Consider the following 20,594-nt stretch of genomic DNA (forward strand, 5'->3'; position numbering starts at 1 on the left):
AAGCCTGTTTCTGTAGGCAGCAAAACATGAGTGCTTGCTCTGCAGGAATGTGCATGGCAGATGAATTAGAGGCTACAAATACACCAGAACAGGCATGGAGGGCCCCACTGTGAACAGCTGAAAAGCTCTTCCCTGCCCTTCCTTTCCCAGGACCTGGGTAGGGTTTACTGGAGGAGAAGCATTCAGGAAGAACTAGGCAGTGAAGGGAATCCTCTGGTATTTTCATCATCTGTATCGATATGATATGATATGATATGATATGATATGATATGGTATGATATCATATCATATCAATCATATCATGTCCATAATTTCTCTATCTATTTATTTTTATTTAGGGAACTCTTCTGATGAGTGCCTGAAGTAGCTGCTATCCCATGAGAAGATCTCTCTCCAGACCTACAGGCAGGACCCAGCTGATGCAGTTCCATGGAGCTGCAGAGAGCTGGGACTAACTGCCCTCAGCCTCCAGCACCAGGATCTAACACATCTAACACATCTAACATATCTAAAATATCTAACACATCTAACATATCCCCCCAGATCCCAGCCTGGCTGAGCACCAGCCAACAGTCAGAGCAGACATCCCATGAGCAGCTCTAAACACCATCCAACACCTTTTCTTCATCTCTGCGATCAATACCACCAGGGAGAGGAATTGCAAACACAGTTAACCAGAGATTTCAAAGTTGCAAATACCAATCCTGGTGCTTGAAAGCTGCAGGAAAATTTACATGAGAGAAGCAAACACCACTGCTTTGTGGACAATGCTTTGATTGAATGGGCACAGTGAGACAATTTCTCATTTGTGTTAATGGAGAAGCATCCTTTCTTTGTGTTCAGTCTTGCTGATTCCCTGCTCACAAAGTCCTGTTTAAGCCCCATTAATTTCACTGTGCAGTCTATAGGAAGAATTTGTGTTCATCCTTTCTGGAAGGCCTTGCAGCATCACTGCAGTGAAAGGAAAAATCAGCATCAAGCTGAGAAAGGAAAAGACAGCATCAAGCTGAGAAGTGCTTGGGTAGGAAAAATCAGCAGAATGAAGATGGGAAAATGGGGAGCAGAGCCTTGGGTCTGCTGGAGAAATCCTGTTCACCCTTTGCAAATCTCTCCATGGCAATTACAGGAAGGTCCCTCTGGTGGCTTCTTGAAGTCCAGTAAAGCAGGGAAGAGTGCTGCACCTTCAGCTGGAGCTGGATGTGTCCTTGTGCATTTTGGCTCCAGGAGCTGCTGAAGATGAGGAAAGCCTCAAGAACAAATGCCTGCTCGTGGCTCCTTTCCCTGGGACAGGAGGTGTGTGACCTGCCCTGGAGCTCACTGGGAGCTTGTGTGGTGAAGAGTTGCCCATCTCCTGGGCACACAGGGAAAGCAAATACTCTAGAGCAAAGAGCCAGGCCTTCTGCTGGGCTTTAGCAGAGGGAGGCTGTGACAAACATTGCAAAGGAAAAAAACAGAGCCAGTGAATTCCTGGCAAAAGCAGTTGCTAATCCCCCATGGTCCCCTTGCCATCCAGGCAGCTGGGTCTCCCAGCCTGGGTGCTGTGAAGGGTCACTTCCCTGCAGCATCTCCCACTGGTTTTGGTGCTGCCATGGGACACGGGGATGTCTCAGCACCCACATCCCCACACTGGGCTCCACACAGCTCAGGCTGCTGGGCTTTACAGGAGCTGGGTCCTGGTGTGCAAATTCTAGAGCTTTTCATTCTGGAAGTCTGTGGATCAGAGCCCAGATCTGGTCTGAGTTGTCTTCTTGTGGTCTGTCCAAAGCTCAAGGAAATGTTTATTCTTCAAAATGTGTTATTTTCCCCGTGGCTCATTCCTGTACATCCTTGCTGTCATTCCAGAGACACCAGCAGTGTCTACATCACTACCAAAAGGAATTTATGCTGAAATACTTCAGGTGTTTGTCACAGATGCAATGCTGAGTAATTACCTTGTTGCATGTATCAACACTTTGCCTCCAAAACCTGTGAAAGCAACAGAAACAAATTGCTGCAATGCACTTCCCAGAGCACCAAGAGCCAGACTTTGGAACCTCGAGAGCGCCAGACCCCAAGGACCTGGACCTTGATGGTTGATGTTTGATAATATTCGGGCCGACAGTGCCACCAAAAGGAAATGGGATAAATTACCCGCCCTAGAAATGCCTCCTGACGGTGTTTTTGGAGCAGTTTCCCCGACTGCCCTCCCTCCAGATATCTGCTTTACCCCTTCCTCCGTCTCTGTAGGAAACACTCACAGCCCTCTTGAGGCACCGCGGAAGGAAAATTGTTGGTTTAGCCGGGAGAGTCTCTTTTTAGCAGCTGAAGATATTTCCAGCTCTATAAAATCATATAAAATTGCTTGACTTCTAAATTTCAGCACACGGATAAATTTTTTTCTTTGTTTTGGAAAACATATTCCTCATATCCTGCAAAATATTGTATTTGCTTGTGGCTAACTGAAACAATTTTATTATTTTGTTTCCAAGCAGGCACAATGACAAGAAATTAAACCAACCTATTAGAGTTTGCCCAGATCTTTAAAGCATCCATTGCTGTAGCTGACTTTGCTAAAGTAAGCCTATCTGATAGGCTTTATGTTAAGCTGGAGTCACAATTACAAGTTTATAGTAATTTAACGAGAATTCGCGGTCTCCATTTACAGAGGAAGACGGATTCAAATGGTTCTGCGAGGCTGGTTTTACCTGCTCTGGCAGCCGGGGTGGCTGCAGAGGGTGCTGTTCACACACCAGTGCCGAGGTGGACTCTGCACAGCAGGACACAGCCCTGGCATCCAGGGGGATGTTCAGGAGTTTCCTGCTGGATGTCACTTCAGGCTCTGCACAGACCTGGATGCTACAGCTGCATCTGAGCACTTGGATTGAATACGACAGAGAAAAGCACATCCCACCCTGCCTTGATTTGGCACCTTGGATGAAACACTGTTTGGATATGAGGCATAGCAGGATCTTGTAGCTCCTGCTGGGTCTCAGCACACCCCAGGTGTCCCCAGACTGGTGTGGATGAGGGGGAAAAGCCAGAGAAGGGGGTTCAGTGAGGCCAGGCTCATCACTTGGAGCAGAGCAGGGAGGATCAATGAGCTTTGCACAAGCTGTGTTTTCCTTGCTGTGGGGGAAGGATCTATATCCCTATTTCTTTTTAATCTGATGATGAGGAAACCACAACTTGGCCTCCCTGCACTGATGAAGTATAAAAATAGTCTTTTGTCACAGTCTTAAGGATCTTTGTCTCTTCCCAGAATTTGGCACGAGCTGTTATTTGTTTTACCAACCTGAAAATGTTCCATTTGCTCCTGAGGAATGGTCCAGGCACAGCTGGGCTGTCAGTCCCACCCCTGGGGCTCAGAGCTGGAACTCTCTTGCAGCATCACCTGTCAGGAGTCAGTAATTCACTCCTTTGGTATCACTGAAAACCTCATCTTCTCTTTCCAAAGACAGCTTCTTGCCCTCAGTAATGATAAAACCAGGCTGTGCTTTTACTACCAAATGCTGCTTTCTGCCCTTTTGTTTGATTTTCTCTGTTTCAGAGGAGCATGGCACAGGTTTCACTGTGGTGCTTGCAAGGGACACGGGGATGGGGCAGGGATGAGGACACAGGTGCAGGTGGCAGGTGCTGGTGGGGACCACGAGCCTTCTCCAACCATGGGACATCCTGAGGAGCTTTTACAGGACTCAGCAGCTGGGATAATTTTTTCATGATGGCTTTTAAATTCATTTCATTTCAGCATTAAATGCATTTGCCTTTCTCATCATCAACTACCCAATGGTTTAGAAATCTGTTTTCATCCCTTAAAATTCCTGCCATGGTTTTGCTCCTGGTTGCCCTTGGGTTTCCTCTAATCCTGCCTCTCTAGCAAAGGCAGCTGCAGCCCCCCCACTCCCCCAGACCACCTTGAGCACCATGATTTTCAGCATTTGGCTCATCACCTATGCAATTATTTTCTATTCAGAGGGTACACACTGGTGCCAGCTAACAGATGCAGCCAACAGAGTGGTCTGAATGGGCCAAAGGTAATGGTGACCTTTCAAGTGGTGGCTGTGACATTTTTACAGATGGAATATTTTTATCTGCTCAGGTTTTCTCGGTTTGTTTTTATTTGTGACTTTTTTTTTTTAAATTATAGTTTCAACATCATTTTTCTAGCTTTCTGCCTATCCCTATCAGGAGAAGTAATGTCAGAGTCAGTCCAAAGCTGGTTGAATTTTTGTTACTACTGCTGTGTGAGCATGTGGTGAGGAGTAGGCACTGGTCACTGAGGGTCCTCCCAGGGACAGGCTGGGACTGTGCAGGGAGCAGGCAGAAAGCTCCTGTTCCCAGCCTCAGCATCCCCCTCAACAGGGCATGTGGAATCCAGCCCATCAGCCCTGCCTCTCAAACCACAGCATTTTGCTTGCAAAAAGACAGAAAAAAGAAAGACAGAAGGGAGAAAAATGTTCTCAGTGACGGACTAGAAGAAGCATCAGGAGACTTGTTCTCAAATTATCCCAAGATTATTCCATTCCATCCATCTTTGCTGCTGCTCAGTGGAAAAGTCACATAAATAAAACTAGTCCAGACCTGCTGTACATGAAGGCAAGCAGAAACTTCCAGCTTGTTTTATTACCCCACAGCTGTTTGCTTCTGCATGGATTTTTCTTCAGTTGGTGTGAACCAAATCTCAAAGCTGTGGGCACCCTGCCTGGATGTGCTGTGACTTCATCCCTGTCCTTTCTCAGGTATCCTGTTCTTCAGCAGCAGATCCCAGGGAAATAGGGAAATAACTGCAGCAGGTAGTGCTGAGGCTGTGTGCTGCTATCCCCAAAGTCACACAGTCAGTGCAATTAATGCAATTAGCAGTGCTGGGGCCAGGATTGAGCTACCCAAGCTACTGCTGTCACTGCAGCTCACCGCAGCACAGACTCACAGCCTCTGCTTTCTCCTTTTCTTTTCCTTCTGTGAGTTTTTATGTTTATGAGCTTTTAGAGTTCCAATTGTCCTTGTCTCTCCCATTTTTCCCTCATGAGACAGCAGCAATGATTGGTGAAAAAACAAAAAAGGTTTTTTGTGTTTTTTCTCCCCAACTCTTTCATTGCTGGTGATTCACGAGTGCCGTGATTTCACTTCATGTCTTCTGAAGTTTTCAGTAGTTCCTTCCCCTGCCCATTCTGTGTAACAGCTCAATCTGAGAAACATCTGCACCCCATTAGGAACAGCTTTGGGTACATAAAGCTGAATGCAAAGGGTAAAAAAATGTTTGATGGCTGGGTTACTCTCTCATCCAGGAAGCAATCTGGCAATCGGCACAGGGTCCCTGGGGCACCCGAGCAGAAAAACAGCTCAACCCTCATTTCTAGTACATCACTGAAGCTACTTACCCTGCTAAAACACTCAAACTGCTATGAATCATACCTGGAGCATGAAGAAGCTCATGCTTCTATGTCACCTAGCAATGCCAGCTTCCTTTATATACAGATTACTTGGTGGAGTTCTGTCATGGAGTCACCACCCAGCCACCACCATACCCAATTTCTGGCTGCTACAGAAATCAGCTTCACTCCATAGCTCCTGAAAAGCTGGAACAAGCTGAGACTGGAAGTCTGACTTCTTCTCAAGGGGCTTCAGGTAGATCTGATTTTGGTTACTCAGGGACTATTTGGCAAGTGGCCCATCAGACAGCAGGGACTTTGTGGTTAACCTTGGCTGTACATCTGAAGTCAGCACAGAGCCTTGCAGGGGCTGCCAGCTTGGTGTGGGACCAGCAGGATACGGCTCCATCACACTCGAGTCACTAATCCAACCACCTCCCATGGGTGGTTTTACATCCCATCTGCCTGCCCTGCTTGTTTAAGCATGTCCTTTGAAATCTTTCCTCAGGAAATTCTGAACAACCTTCAATTTTGGTCTGTTTTAGAATTTTTGTGCTTGCTGCTAAAGGATGGTGTCTTCTCTCTCCAGATGACCAGCACATTCCCTGAGAGCTCACCTTCCCTTTCTGCCAGTGTCCCTCCTCTTAAAGCATTCCAGATTTTCCTTTTCTTTCTGAGAACAAACAAAGATAAAGTGTTTATCAGCCACTTAAAGATTTATTTTTCCATTTTTGTAATCTTCTAGGACAAGAGGAAACAGCCTCAGGTTGCACAGGGGAGGTTTAGGTTGGCTGCTAAGGAAGATTTCTTCACCAGAAGGGTTGCCAAGTATTGGAATAGGATTCCTAGGGAAGTGATGGGGTCATCATCCCTGCAGGGATTTAGAAGTCATGTGGATGTGGCACTTAGAAACATGGGTTAGTGGTGGACTTGGCAGTGCTGGGTGAATGGTTGGACTCAATCTCAGAGGGCTTTCCAACCTAAATTGCTCTGTGACTATTTTGAGGCTGTTCTGACTGTGAAGCTCCTTCATGCCCATTGCTGTCCCCAGACCCCACTGATGGGTGAGCTCAGCTGTCCCTCCCTGTGTTGGACATGGTGAGCCACATTTCCCAAAGGCTAGAGCATTCCCAACAGTTCCTGGAGAAAACTCACAACTGTGCCAGCAGCTTTTTGTTTTCTATACAACCTGTTGGTGCTTTCCTTGTGCCAACATGGTTTAACAATTCATTTTGGAAACTGTAAGGTTGAAGGCCTTGTGGGCTGAGGAGTGTTTCAGATACAAAGGCTGACTGTATTTCACATCCTCATCTGCTCATTTTCTTTGTCTTTATATGAACATAATTGCAAGATTATCCTTCCTACTTTCAAGTGAGAGCACCATCAAAGAAAAACAATATCCAGCCAGCAGGTTCAGGCATGTCTGGGGAGGGTAATAAAATGCTAAAAAAATGGAAAATTTTTTTGATGCTGCCTGTTGCTACAGCTGTGAGTGCATTGCTGAGAGCCGGGAGGAGATTCCTCCAAATTTTGTAGCCAGGACATAGATGGATAACTAGAAATAAATCAAGACAGCCACAGACCAGAGCCAAGTGTCTTGCAGTGGTGTAGAGAGAGGATCTTGATTTGGGAAACACAATGATTAATTTGTTTTCGTAGAATAATTACCAATTAATCATTTTGGTGAATTATGTTGTGTCATGAATTAGTTATAAACAGACTTCAGCCCAATTATGAGGACTCAACTAGATCATTTAATTGAATGTTTATGCTTCCAAAAAGGCTTCACAAGACTTTTTTTAGAAGCTGAACACATACATCTAACTGGAAAATGGCACACATTTAATCACTGACAGCTAAGATGCCTTAAATTACACCCTGTTGTAATTAGGAGGCTTAGTGGTGTATCCATAACTGAGCTTGACCTCTGTGATAATGCCAGTTGTTTAAGTGTGTAATCATTCCTTTACATCAGTGTAGTATTGTCCACAAGGGTCCCAGGATGAGGGAAGAGACGAGAAAGTTGACTCCATGTATCAGCAAGCTAGGTTTATTATTTTATCATAGAAAACATATTAAAACTATACTAAAAGAACAGAAGAAGGGATTTCATCAGAAGGCTAAGCTAAGAATAGAAAAGGAATGAATAACAAAGGTTTGTCTCGGACGGAGACAGTCTGGACAGGTGAACTGTGATTGGGCGTTAATTCCAAACAACCAGATGAGACCAATCACAGATTCCCCCTGTTGCATTCCACAGCAGCAGATAAGAATTGTTTACAGTTTGTTCCTGAGGCCTCTCAGCTTCTCAGGAGGGAAATATCCTAAGGAAAGGATTTTTCCTAAAACATGTTGGTGACACATCAGATCCTTTATTTTCATGAAAATATTGGTATCTAAGGGAGTTCTTTTACTTCATCAGATGAGGAGACCTAAAATAAACATTCTTCTCTATGCTGACAGGTGACATTAACAATTGAAAATAAAATTGCACATAATATGCTCTTTCAAAGAATGTCCTCAAAGTTTCTGGAGAAAATACCAGCTGTACATAGCAGAATAATACTTAGCAGCTCAAGTTATCCCTTGGGGGTACATCTGCCCAATATAAATATTAATGAAAGAGGATTGTGGCAAGAAGATTAAGATTCATTAATCAATATTATTAGCCATCATCAGATGCTAACAGGGCAGCTGCTTGGGGTGAGAAGCCCTCAAGTTTACCCAGAGCACCCATTCATGAGGATGCCATAAGAGAGTGAGCCCTTCAAAGGAAGGGATCAGCACTCTGCTGCCACAGGAAATGCATTTAGGGAGTAAATCCAAAGTTTGGTGGCTGTGGGTGTGAGTTGGGTCCCTGAAAGGATGTGGTGAGACCAGGGGTACAGTCTCTGGTTTAAGGGAAACTACAGCCAGAGAAGCCAGGAAAAGCTGCAGCTCCCATGCTCTGGTGGGATGCAGAAGATTTCACAAGCTTCCCCATCCGAGGCGTTGTTCAAACACTGTGCAGCTGTCAGACCCTATTGTTAGCTTTACATTGTGTTGGGGTTTTGATGTCTCAGCCATTGCAGAGCTTTGGAGTTGGAATGAGTTCACTGCCTCCTCCCAGGCAGGTTGGTATCGATTTTCACAGCTCTGGCCAGCCAGGCAAGATTAACCCCTCACTCTCCACCACACTCCCATTGCATTTCTTGTGTTGCCGGTTTCCTTCAGGTCTTGCTCCTGCAAGAATTTCCAATTTTTCTGTTTGCCTTTGATAATTTTGCTCAGTACAAGCCACCATGGAGTATACTTACTCTTTGGTGTAATTGCAACAGAAGGAGCTCTGTGCCACCTCTAGGCTTTGGCATTATTTTTTTTTTCAGCTGAAAACATGAGAAGTTGGCCCAGTCTCTCCTCAAACAGGCAGGTGGCTGTGCCCCATCCAGTTACGGATGCACAGGAGTCAGGGAGGGGTTCACATTGAAGGGACAACTGGAACTCATCTAGTCCAACCTCCCTGCTCAAGCAGGATCCCCTAGACCACGTTACTCAGCGTTGTGTCCAGATGGCTTTTGGTATCTCCAGGGAAGGAGGCTCCAGAGCCTCTCTGTCCCAGTGCTCAGTCATCCTCCCAGTGCAGAAGTGGGTGCTCAGAAGAGCAGAGCACATTCTCCTGCACAGTGGATATATTTCAAACACGAGTTTGGAGGAATCCACAGCTCAGGTGATCCTGATGTTCAGCTGTCCTTGGGGATGCATTTCTCCATTTATATTTGCCAGTAGCAAAAATTAGCCCAAGGACACCAGCCTTGAGAAAAGGCTGCAAACTGAAATACATAGCACATGCATTTTTCCACCTGTGAAACTCTAATGATTGCTGCCGAAGCCAAGGACTACATAATTTGGATCAGGTGCTGGCATTTCTGCATTGCCCAACGCCTGCAAATCCCATCAGCTTGTGTTCCTGGGAAAGGCAAAAGTGCCCCCAGGAGCCTGGGAGGAGTGAATGGGAGCTGGTGGCACTGGGGTAGGGACAGGTAGATTTATGGGGGATTATGTAGGTCAGCAGGCTGTTTGTTTTTTCACCATCCCTTCCCACCTGCATCATTAACTGAGAAAGGGTTACAGGCTGGGCTAGCCTGTGCCTTCACCCCAGCCCACCTTTTCATATTTTAAGGAACGGTTTTATTTTGAGCAGTACCTCACTTGGGTCCAAACACGTTTGATCTGGTGAGATTTAGGATATAGCTCTAGGTATGAACAGAAACATGACTGTGTGTCAGGACAGACATGGGATCTATTCCAGGTCCAGGTGTGACAGAAGCACAGCTGCTTCCCCTCCTGTTGCATCAGCTTCCCTGTGGATAACCAGACCTTGCAACCCTTGCTTCTTCATTCCTTCATGTTTCCACGTGTTCCTGCTGCTGATCAGCATTCAGCACAGCCCTCAGGCACTGCCTTCAACCTTCCTGCAGAGCACAGTTCCTCCTCATCTCTGATGTGGTTCCTAAATTGCATTGGCAAAGCACCGAATCGTGGATTAGGCTGTCCCAGCAGGAGAGCTGTGCTGTTCCCCCAGCCCTGGGCTTGCCCAGTGATGTGCATGTTCTGGTATTTGCATGGAGGTGTATATTCAAGGTATTCTCTAGTCACTCACCATAAATACAGCTCTGAAAGGAAGCCAAGTTGTTTCCTATTAATGACTCACTTCCATTCCTTCCCATCGTGTTGCTGGGCAGGGACCTGTTTAAGCTTCTTTGTTGCATGCTGAGTTCTGCTCTTCTGTGATAAATGCTACTTGCCAAATCTTCCTTTCTAGCAGAGTTCAAAATAAAGTTATTAAATCATATCCATTGACACCATCTAGATTTGGGAGAGAAAGGGGAGCTCTGCTAATGCCAGTCCCTGGGGCAGGGGGCACACCAATACATTTAAATGTTGGGGAGCTAATTTTCTGCTTAAACAACATTGAGTGGGGTTCAGGTTTATATAAGGAATGTGCTGTTCTGTTCCACATGGGGAGACTGGAGGCCCAAGCTCCACCTTGCTGAGGCTGATGAAGTTCATTGATTTTAGGAATCTTTGGGTCTAGATCTTGAGGCCTGAAGTGTTTTACTAAAACAAGTCTCTTGTACCTGACTTCAGAGACAAATTCCATGACCTGACATGTCTCTGTGAGTCTTTTTATTGACTTTGAAGTAGGTTTTTCCCAAGGAGTACAGAGACTAACAAATACTGTGGCTAGAGTCTTGTCCCCTCTTTCCAAATGAAATCTGACATCAACTGTTGAGAAAGAAGAACCTGCATTATCAGAAATCCCCAAAGACATCTATAATGATCACCACTTTTGCTATTAAAGGGCATACTTTGTCGTGGTTTGTTTGGTTTGTTTTATGAATTAACTTTATGAATTCATGAGATTAAAAGCTTAAACGGGATTAATGAAATCTGCACAGCATGCATCAAAGTAATTACAGATTGTTTTTCAAACTTCAGAGGATTGCTAGTGTTGAAGAACTGAAGGTTTAGGGCAGTAATTATGAATTTTTCAACTAGAGAGATGAAAGGAAATACATTATCAGTACACAAGGATGACCCACACTGTGTGAGTAGGTCCACTTTGGGGTGAAGGCACATGAAGTCCTCACCAAGGCAGGCATCTGATCCATGGAGCAGTTTGAGAAAAATGGTTTGCTGCCTGTGTACAGGATGTTAACTGTGTGGAAAACTAATAAAGTAGCATAAACCTTAGAGAGAAACACAGACACTTCCAGCACTGCCCTCCATCCTTTCCTTTTTACCTCTGAGCAAGATTGTATGGAAAATACATTAAAATCATGAGTTTTGCTCAGCTTCCAGTTCAAGATGGCAACATATGATATGATATTTGCCAGCTTTTGATTAAAATTAGGATTCTCTGACCCATGAGCATAAAGCTTGTAATATTCTCATCTCCCAAATCCTTGATTTTTGATGTTCACTCCTCCCATTAATTATCAAGTACAGCCAATAGAAAGCAGCTAATTTCTGTCTTGTAAAAATCAGGCAGATTTGTGGATTTGATACTACATCATTCAAAGTATTTTAATATGCCAAATTTATGGAAATGCTGAATTTAATATTCGCAGAACAACGCACACCTGCTTTTCAGACAGAATTCCTCCCTCCTCTGCCTGATCCCTCGAGTTGGATAATCTCACTCTATTTCGTATGGCTTTCTTTCAAGGCTCCCAAGACATCAGCCTTCTTTGTGCTTAAAACCAGAAGCTGTTTCACTCTGACTTAGTTCATCTGGAATCTGATTTATCTTGTTTTTCAGCAGGAAGGTGGCACTGGGTGCCCCTGGGAATGCAGAGGTGCAGAAGGCATGCTTGGTGCTCTAGCTGCATTCCTGATTCCAGCTGGGGCACCTGTGTGAGGACACTGGGATGAATTTTCACCAGTCTGGATGACACTAGGTTTTTCAACATTTTTTAAAAACCTGGGGGTGAGGCACCACTTTATCCTGAGCAGTGCCTAGAAGAAAGACTGGGATCAAAGCTCCTGTCTGGGAGCTCTGCTGGTTTCCATCACCTAACCAAAACCCCTTCCCAACTGGTCAAAAACCCCTGAAGTGCAGTGTAAGCAGAAATTATTATTAAAACCATCATGTGCCTTGCATGGCTGGTCTCAGAGCCACACTTAGCACAGGGAAAACTGGTTTACCTATAGAGATGTGAATAGTGAAATGTGATGTGCTTTTCTTCTTCGAGCCTTAAAATAGGTAACATTGGTACATTTAGACACAGCCTGTGAATACACTGTTATAGCAGTGTGCAATCATTACAGAAACACTTGCAGCTTCACTAACTGGTTGGAGTGAACTCACCTATTTTGAGCAGAAGTTCTGTCTGTGCACAGTGCAGGGATGGGAAATAGCCGTGTTTCATCACCTCGTGTGGTGTCTCGAGGAGGTGACATAGTTGGCAGAAAGGAGAGGATGTTGCAAGATTTCACAACTGCAAAGAAAATACTGAGCTAACCTTTTTTGGTTAGATTCTCATCTGGAGTAAATCAGTCAAGATTCACCAATGCCAAAATGTTTCTGGATGCTGTTTCCCAGTTTTCCAGCATCAAAACTGATGTTCATAGAAGCTCCTAGTTCCACATATTAAAGTAATCAAGAGTATTTTCATTACTGACTGTGCAAGTGAAATGAAGACAGACATAATGGAAATGTGTTCAAAAAATCATATTGACAAAGAATTTAAATAAAAATGGGTTTTTTCTCCTGTGTATGGCTGTTGTGCACAGGTCTAACAGATGCCAGTAATACAATGGAAGGATTGTAGTGAGGGGGAAAGGAAATGTATTTCCCAATCCCAACTGGAAATTATGTCTCTTTTTAATTCCTCCAAGCAACTTAGATTTAAATAATTCTTAATTTTTTCCCATTGGCCATTTCCCATAGCTGTACATCCCTTGAGTGAGCAGCTTGCCTTTGGGATTAGCTACAGAGACACACAGTTCTCTTCCTCACATCTAGAGAAATTTTATTGGATTTCCCAAGCTCCTGCTCTTCTTCTTTCTGCTTCCATTACACAGTCTGGGATATCACTTGTTGGGGTTTTTTTTGAGAGAAGGAATATTTTCATTTTATTCAAATTCATGCAGATTTTCATGTTGCCATAGGTTTCAAGAGTTTCTCCTTCACATCTACATCCACAAAACCCCTTCTTTCTTCTCAGGACACCAAGCAGCTGCCACGGAGATTCCAAACACTTGATCCTGCCCGTTGTCCTCCTTCTTTGGTCTCCAGAATTTCTATCCTGGTGAAGGACTCTGTTCTTTCAAGTGGGCCAGTGCAAATCCCTGCCTCAGTCCTGTAGTAGGGGAAGTACCCACTGCAGGGAGGGAGCTGGTTCAGGAGTGGGAGCCCACTGGGGAAGGAGGGCATGGGCAGGCAGAGTGCAGAGCTGCTGGCTCCCAGGAGCTCCTGGGCTGGGGGCTCTTCCTTGCTTGTAGGAGAAATTGTCCTCTTGCTCAGCTCCAAACTTGGCGGGATGCTCTGAAAAAAACACGTACAGGACCAAGAGCTGAGGTGTCAGATGAAGGGGTGTTGGGAACAACGCTGCCTTTGGGAACACAGCAAACACAGGCCCCTGCAGCAGGGGGACAGGTCCCACCCAGAGCCAGCAATGCCCCACACAGCAGCAGTCTGGGTCTACAGGCTGTTTCAAGGGAGAGGGACCTTGCAAGGGCTGCTGTATCTCATCCTTGCAGATAGCTCTGCTCCTGCTTTGTGTTTTCAGGGCACAAGTCATCATCTTGTTCCTAAGGGGCAAATTTTGAGTAACACTTTGATGTCAGATGGGCCTGCCTCTCTTATTCCCTTCCTACCCCTTTTAGAAACATTCAAGGTGAGTTCACCTGAACCTAATTTGCAGTTATTTAACCCAATTTAACCATATATGTTATCTGTATGAGTGGTTGTCCAAGAAGCTCTTCAGATGTCCCACATCATGGAAGATATCCTGTGGAGTGGCTGAATAACTCACTTTCTTATCCTGCTTAGTGTGAGCCTTGCCTTCATTGGAGCATTTCTCTCTTTCTGTGCAGATGTGAGGTGCTGGGCAGACACAGATGTGGGATGTTCTGAAGTAGGGCAGGTACTCAAGGTCCAGCACCCGGGAATCTGGGCCAGGCTGCTCATTGCAAAGTAGGAGGTTGGGACTGAAGTCTTCAGGACTGTCTCTGGTCAGCAGGATGTTTTCCAAGCCTCCTGAGCAGGATGACAGGGCTGTGGTGTTGTTCTGTCTCCACATCCTGAAATAAAGTTATAATTGATTGAACATGATGAATTTGTGCCACCAGTGGGCAAGGGCCACAAGCAAAGTCCCTGATGTTGATCCCAGGCCACGGCACCAGTTAAAGACCAAGGATTGTAAGGATTTCACATCGTCTTTCAGCTCTTTCTTCTTGAGTCTTGAAATGTTTTCTCATGTAGGGTTTTCAATTAAATCTAAATACCAAGTTAGTTCCTATGCTCTCAATCAGTCTTTAGTAGCTCACACAGGAAAAAAATGTGATTTGATGTTTTCTCCTTGTTAATTAAGAACAGCAATAACAAAACTCAAAAAACAACCCCCAGTCTCACTACCTGATTTTTCACAGGCTGCTGTTCAGCACTGTGTGGAACCTTAGCAGAGAGAGTGCTTTTGCCTCGTTTGAGGTTAAACTTCAGATTTCGTGAGCTGCTTTGGAAGATTCCAAGCCAAAGAAAAAAACTCCCACAGCCTTAGACTATTTAGGGTGATTTATGGTCTCCTGAAAATCTTTGTAGATCAGCAGAGATTATGAGCATTCTGAAAATGGAAGAACATTGAAATTTGGGTAGAGCCTGAAAAAAAATATTGTAGAATCCTCCTCTCCTCCAGATATATTCTTTTAGAGTTTTCTGTACAACCAAAATGGGCATTTGCAATTCAGGTCTTCAAAAGAGTTTGAACTTGAAGTTTCAAATAAATTCTTCTTCTATCTCTGTCTTTATTTGGAAAGATAAATTAACATATCATTGCTATATAAGGCACTATTTTACTGGGGGGGAAAAAATGGTCATCTTGCTGTTACAGGTAAACACAGACAAATATTTTTGCACTAGAAAATTTGTCTGCTTCTTGGCTATTTGCTACTCTGGTGCTGTTATTTCCCCATCCACACTGACTTTCTCTTGCCTTTTTTTTCCTAAAGCCCTGTCTCCAAGGTTTATTGCACTTTAAGGATACTTTAAAAATATCTCATTGAAACGGGCCTGACCTACCCACTGGGTAATGTAACTGCCAAGAACCTGTTCACCAGGGTGACACAAAGGATATTTTTATGGCTACCACGTGCTCAAGAAGAGTCCAGGAAGGGGAAAGCCAGCAGGGAGAGAATCTTCATCCTGCATCTCTGGCTGTCATGGTGATGGGGTTCCAGGGGAGCATCATAGAGGGAGAGCACCCCACCCAGACCAGCTCCCTGCTGGCAGAGGGGTTCCTTTCCTCCTCCTCCCCAGCACAGTGCTGTGGGCATCCTGGCTTTGCTGGGATGCTTGCAGATGGCCTGGATACTTTCTAGAGAGGCATCAGTTGCTTTTATCTCTGCCAGTGAGGTAATGAGCTCCTGAGACAAGCCCTGGTAAAGCAGACATCACCTTCCTTCACCTTCCTTCACCTCCTTCTTCTCTGGTGTAGGAGAGAATGTTTGATGGACTTCCAACCATGTGACCAGAAGCCAAAGTGACATATTCAAAAGGATAAATTGTAATAGAAATAGCTTCAGATTAATGCAGGGGTTTTTTCATTGTCATGCTAATTATTGTCAAGACAGTGGTCAGTAACATTCCATTCTATTGCAACATTAGCACAGAATCACAGAATGGTTTTGGTTCAAAGGGACCTTAACTCTCATCTTCCAACTCCCTGCCATGGGCAGGGACACCTCCCACTATCCCAGGTCACTCCAAGCCCCATCCAAACTGGTTGTGAACATTCCCAGGGATAAGGCAGCCAGTTTCTCTGGGCAGCCTGTGCCAGGATCTCACCACCCTCTGTGTAAAGAACTTGTTCCTAACTTCTAACCTTCTCATTTTTTAGTTAAAAAACCTTTTCCCCTTGCCCTATCACTATTAGCCTGTGCACAAAGCTGCTCTCCCAGTATCTGCCCTCATAATAATGCATTTCTGGTTTATGAACATAAAAGAAAGCATGAGAATGCCTCAATTGTGGCTGTTAAGGTATTTCTAAGTGATGTATCTCCATACTTTAAAAGAAGAATTTTTGCTGTAAATAAAAAGAAAGAGAAAGACTTGATGATATTTCACACCGAAATAGTTATCGTGTTTTTTCTTCCATTTAAACTTAAAATACATTTTGCTACATTAGAGATTATTTTTCTTATTACTGCATCAACATGTATGTATTTCAGAGCTTAGCTGGCAAGTGTAATAGAGTGGAGCAACTTCTCTGACAATACATTAAAAAATGCTCATAAATAGCTGGGTAATGGAGAAATTCTGAATAAGATTCATTTCTGCATAGTATTTGATCTATTTACTGAAAATCCAAAGCTCTAAAGCACAGGAATGATTTTGAATGGACTATTATTATTCATCCCATATATTATCCTGGTTGGTGCCTGCAGTAAAAAGTGGTTTATTATAATGTGATTTCTCAGCTGCAACAGTCTGATATACCAGCAGCTGATGAAGTGCTCAGGCACCCAAAACCCCACCATCATTGAAATTCATTACCACAAAGGTTCTGCCAGAACTAATTGCTGTCAAGGCTGCTTATGCACATCTTAGTTTCATTTCACAGAATGACAGAGCTAGTGCTGGTACAAACCAACAGGATCAAACCCCTCCAGCCTGCAGCACAGCCCAGCACCCTGCTGGACCTTCCTCCAGTGAGTTAGCACTCTGGAAGGGCCAAGCCTGAGGATTAGGATGTGCTTTTTTCCCTTGAAATTGAAATGTGGAATTTGTGGGCAGAGGAAATCATGGCTGAATATGGGAGGGACTTAGGGAAAAAGTGGGGAGGTCTCTGCTGCCTCCAGTGCACCCTGAATCACTGGGCTTTGGGACAGAGAACAGCTCAAAGACTCAGACTTGGGATTTGGAGATGAGTGGTCAGGGGTGGGCAGCAGTCCATGGCTGCTGTGGGGCTCCAGGCCCTCCTGCACCCCTGGGTGCTGAGCTCCCACCTGCAGCTCCCCCTGCCCTTGCAGCCTCCTCTGGCCAAGGCACAGAGCTTCCTGTGCCCCCAGATTTATACCCACAGGCTGACATCCACACACTTCCTTAGTTGCAAAGGCTCTTTGCAAAATGAGTGCATCTTTAAAGACTCTTTCATGGCAAAAACAATAGAATTATTGAATCATTAAGATTGGAAAAGACCTTCAAGATCATGAACTCCAACCTTTGACTGAATGACCACAAACCCATATTGGGAGTTCCATGTTTACTCATTTTTTAACACTTCCAGGGATGATAATGACTCCTCCATTTCCCTGGGCAGCCTCTTCTAATGTTTAACCACTCTTTCAGTGAACAAATTTTTCATAATATCCAGTGTGAGTGCAACTTGAGGCCATTTCCCCTTGTCTTTTCTCTAGTTCCCTGGGAGAAGAGGCAACCCTCACCTTGCCACAACCTCCCTTCAGGTATCTGTAGAGAGCAATAAATGCAATTTTCAGGCAAGGAAGGGCAAGGAAGTTTTGAGCTCAGCAGAAATGTCTGAACCCTGGGACTGCCTGAACAGATTTGTTGAACAACTCCATTTGCATGCTATTTGCACATTCCTGTTTAAAAGTCAGCCTACATGGATTGCTGCTGATACGCCTTGCCAAAATACTTGGAAGGGATCCAAGGGAATGATCTTGACTGTTGCAGGTGGGTTGTGGACCCTTGGGAGGTGCTGGAGGTGTCAGGGAGCTCACTAATTACAGCTCATTACAGCATGGAGGGGAAGGATGTTCTCAGCTCAGTGAGTTTGGGCTTTGACAGGACACCTTTCCAAACACCTCCTGACGTGGGTGAGCAGCCATGGAAGCTCTCTGTCTCAACCTCCTGCTGTTGCATTTTGCTGCTGAGATCAGTGGGAGCAAAGCTGCCCTTTTGTGGAGCCTTGCAGTGTTTCCTGCAATGATTTCCCTGTGACTTCAGACCTCTGTGACTTGGCCAGTTTGTTTCAACAAAGACAATTTTTTATTATCTCAGTGAAAAGTCTGGATGTGCTCGCATGTTGTACTTGCTACATACACATTTTCAAGCATTAGTCATGCCATAACATCTGCTTTTTATTGGTAATTACACTATCCCCATTTTAATAAGAGGTAATTCTTAAATTTCTCATAAAATATACATGACTCCAGGGAAAGAAGGTGAAAGGTTTTGCAAGCCTCTCACAGCCACAGCCCAAAATGAGTCAAAATAAATCCTTCCTGAGCAGAACTTGTCCAGCCACTCACAACAGCACACCCAGGGATGTGTGCTGTGTGACCTGCCATCCCTCTTTATTCTAAGTGTTCATGCTCTGCAGAGCAAACCTGCAAAGTCTGTGCACTACAGCTCTGCTGGGGGCTGTTAATGTGCCCAAAAATGAGGACCTGGTCCTAAAATGGCATGTATGTTACACCTCCTGGGAGTAACTGGGCTGGAATTAGTTTGAAGGGGGCTCTGCGAGATCGGGTCTGAAATGAGGAGCAGTGAAAGTTTCTGGGTTGTTTCCAAGTTTTAGACACTTTGGAATTGCAAATAGGCGTCTGGATTAATGGACCATAGCTTGTGTGCATTTGTATTTATGGTGGACTTGGTATAATAGCGTACCTGAAAAATGAGTGACATCTAAGTAGAAGAATAATATCCTGATAAAGGATCATGAAAAGGAAAGTTTTGGGGCTCCACTAAAAGCTTCCAGTTTCTCATTTCCCTCTCTTTCCCTGTAGGCAAGTGCTGTTGTACTGCTTTGGCCTGTGAGAACTGGGCTCTGCAATTCCATAGCCTGTTTCCAGGGATTTTCCTAGTCATTCTGGGCAAGGGGGGCAGTGACAAATGACACTTTTGCAAGGTCATCCCCAAATCTTTGAAAACCAGGGAGCTTTTTCAGTGGCTCCTGCCATTCCCTGAATGCCAGCAGCCAAGCCCATATGGAGCATTGTGTGCCGAGCTCATTGTCGATGCAAATGCACACAACTAGTTTTGATTAAGAACAAAATGAAGAATTGACTCAATCTGCTTTTTCTTTGTTTGAAACGCTTCAAGCCTCTCATTATCATCAGGGTTTCTTTCAGTGCAGGAAATCAGAATTTCCATAAAATAATGCTGAAAGGCACAGGGTGAAGTCAAAGAACATTTAAGTTCCTAATGAATGGAAGGATAAACATGCAAAACAGATTTGGGGACACTCAACTAAACATTTGGGGGCATGTTATAGCATGTGGATTGTTTAAATTATTCAATATATATTAAGCAGCCACATACACAATGGTAAAAGGACAAAGCAGGGTGTTTGAGAGAGACCTTTTCCCTTTGCACAGTAATTCACAGCTATCCAGAGTGTGATTATTGCATTCAAGAGCCAAGGAGAGTTTGCATGGTAGAGTGCCCAAAATGCAATGTTTCCATTTGGGGGTTGGATTAGATGACCTCTAAAGGTCCCTTCCAATCCAAACTATTCTATGATTCTATGATTTACGGGAACAAGGAGCTCCTTCCAATGCCAGGAAGGTCCCATGACAGCATTTGTAGCCTCGGGGTCACTGAGATGGGATCAAAAAGACTTTGTGTAACCTCAGGGCTGTGTTTGGAAACGCTGATGCCTGGAGGGATGTGCTGGCCACTGAGCACAGCCAGCATGCAGGTGGTCCAGCACCATTTCCCACTCTCAGGATGTGCTGGATGGTTGGAAAATCCTTGTGCCAAGGGAAACTGGAAAGTGGCAATCACATTCCTCTCTCTTTCAACATCCAGATGATCTGGCCAGAGAGATCCTTCATTTTTTTATGGGGTTTAATCATAGCCAGGGCTGGCAATGTTCCTTGCAAATCCGGGTGTTTGGAATTCCCAGTGCCAGACCTGGCTATCCCATGTGTGACACTGCAGGGCAATTGCTCTGGGAAGAGGGACATTAAGGGAGGGACATTTTTATTGGGGATGACATTAAAGAGCTATATTGCAAAGACAAGCTCTCCAAAATGAGAAATGAAGGTGCTTTCCCCTATTTCTCTGCATGCCTTATCATGAAACATCCATAACAAAGCCACCTCCTGATTCCTTGTGTTGCCTGCCTGCCTCCCCTGGGTGGCATGCAGAGGTCAGGCTCCTTCCATGTGGCTGGAGAGAAGGAGAGCTGTGCTCAAGGCACAGCTTGGCAGAGAACAAACAACCTGTGAGCAGGTGAGGGGCTGGCAGGTGGGTGGCCATTGCTTTATTCTCATCCCAGGGGACATTACTGGGAAAGAAATTGTCCTTGAGACACTCACAAATATGGCTGTCATTTCCAGAAATATCTGATAAATAAAGAACAAAAAAAATAGTCTTAAAATCTATTAAAACCCTTAAAATAATACATATGAGGGAGATTAACCATCCAATTGCCTTTTGACAAAGCTGGTGATTCCTATGTGCTGTCTCAAAGGCAAATGTTCCTGGTGTAATGTTTGCTTGCATCACCTGGAACACCCCAGTTCAACCATTGCCTAAATGACACAAAATACCCCTTTTCTTTGGTTTGATGACTCAAACAA

The sequence above is a fragment of the Haemorhous mexicanus genome, chromosome 15 (genome assembly GCF_027477595.1).
Source record: "Haemorhous mexicanus isolate bHaeMex1 chromosome 15, bHaeMex1.pri, whole genome shotgun sequence".
Taxonomy (NCBI): domain Eukaryota; kingdom Metazoa; phylum Chordata; class Aves; order Passeriformes; family Fringillidae; genus Haemorhous; species Haemorhous mexicanus.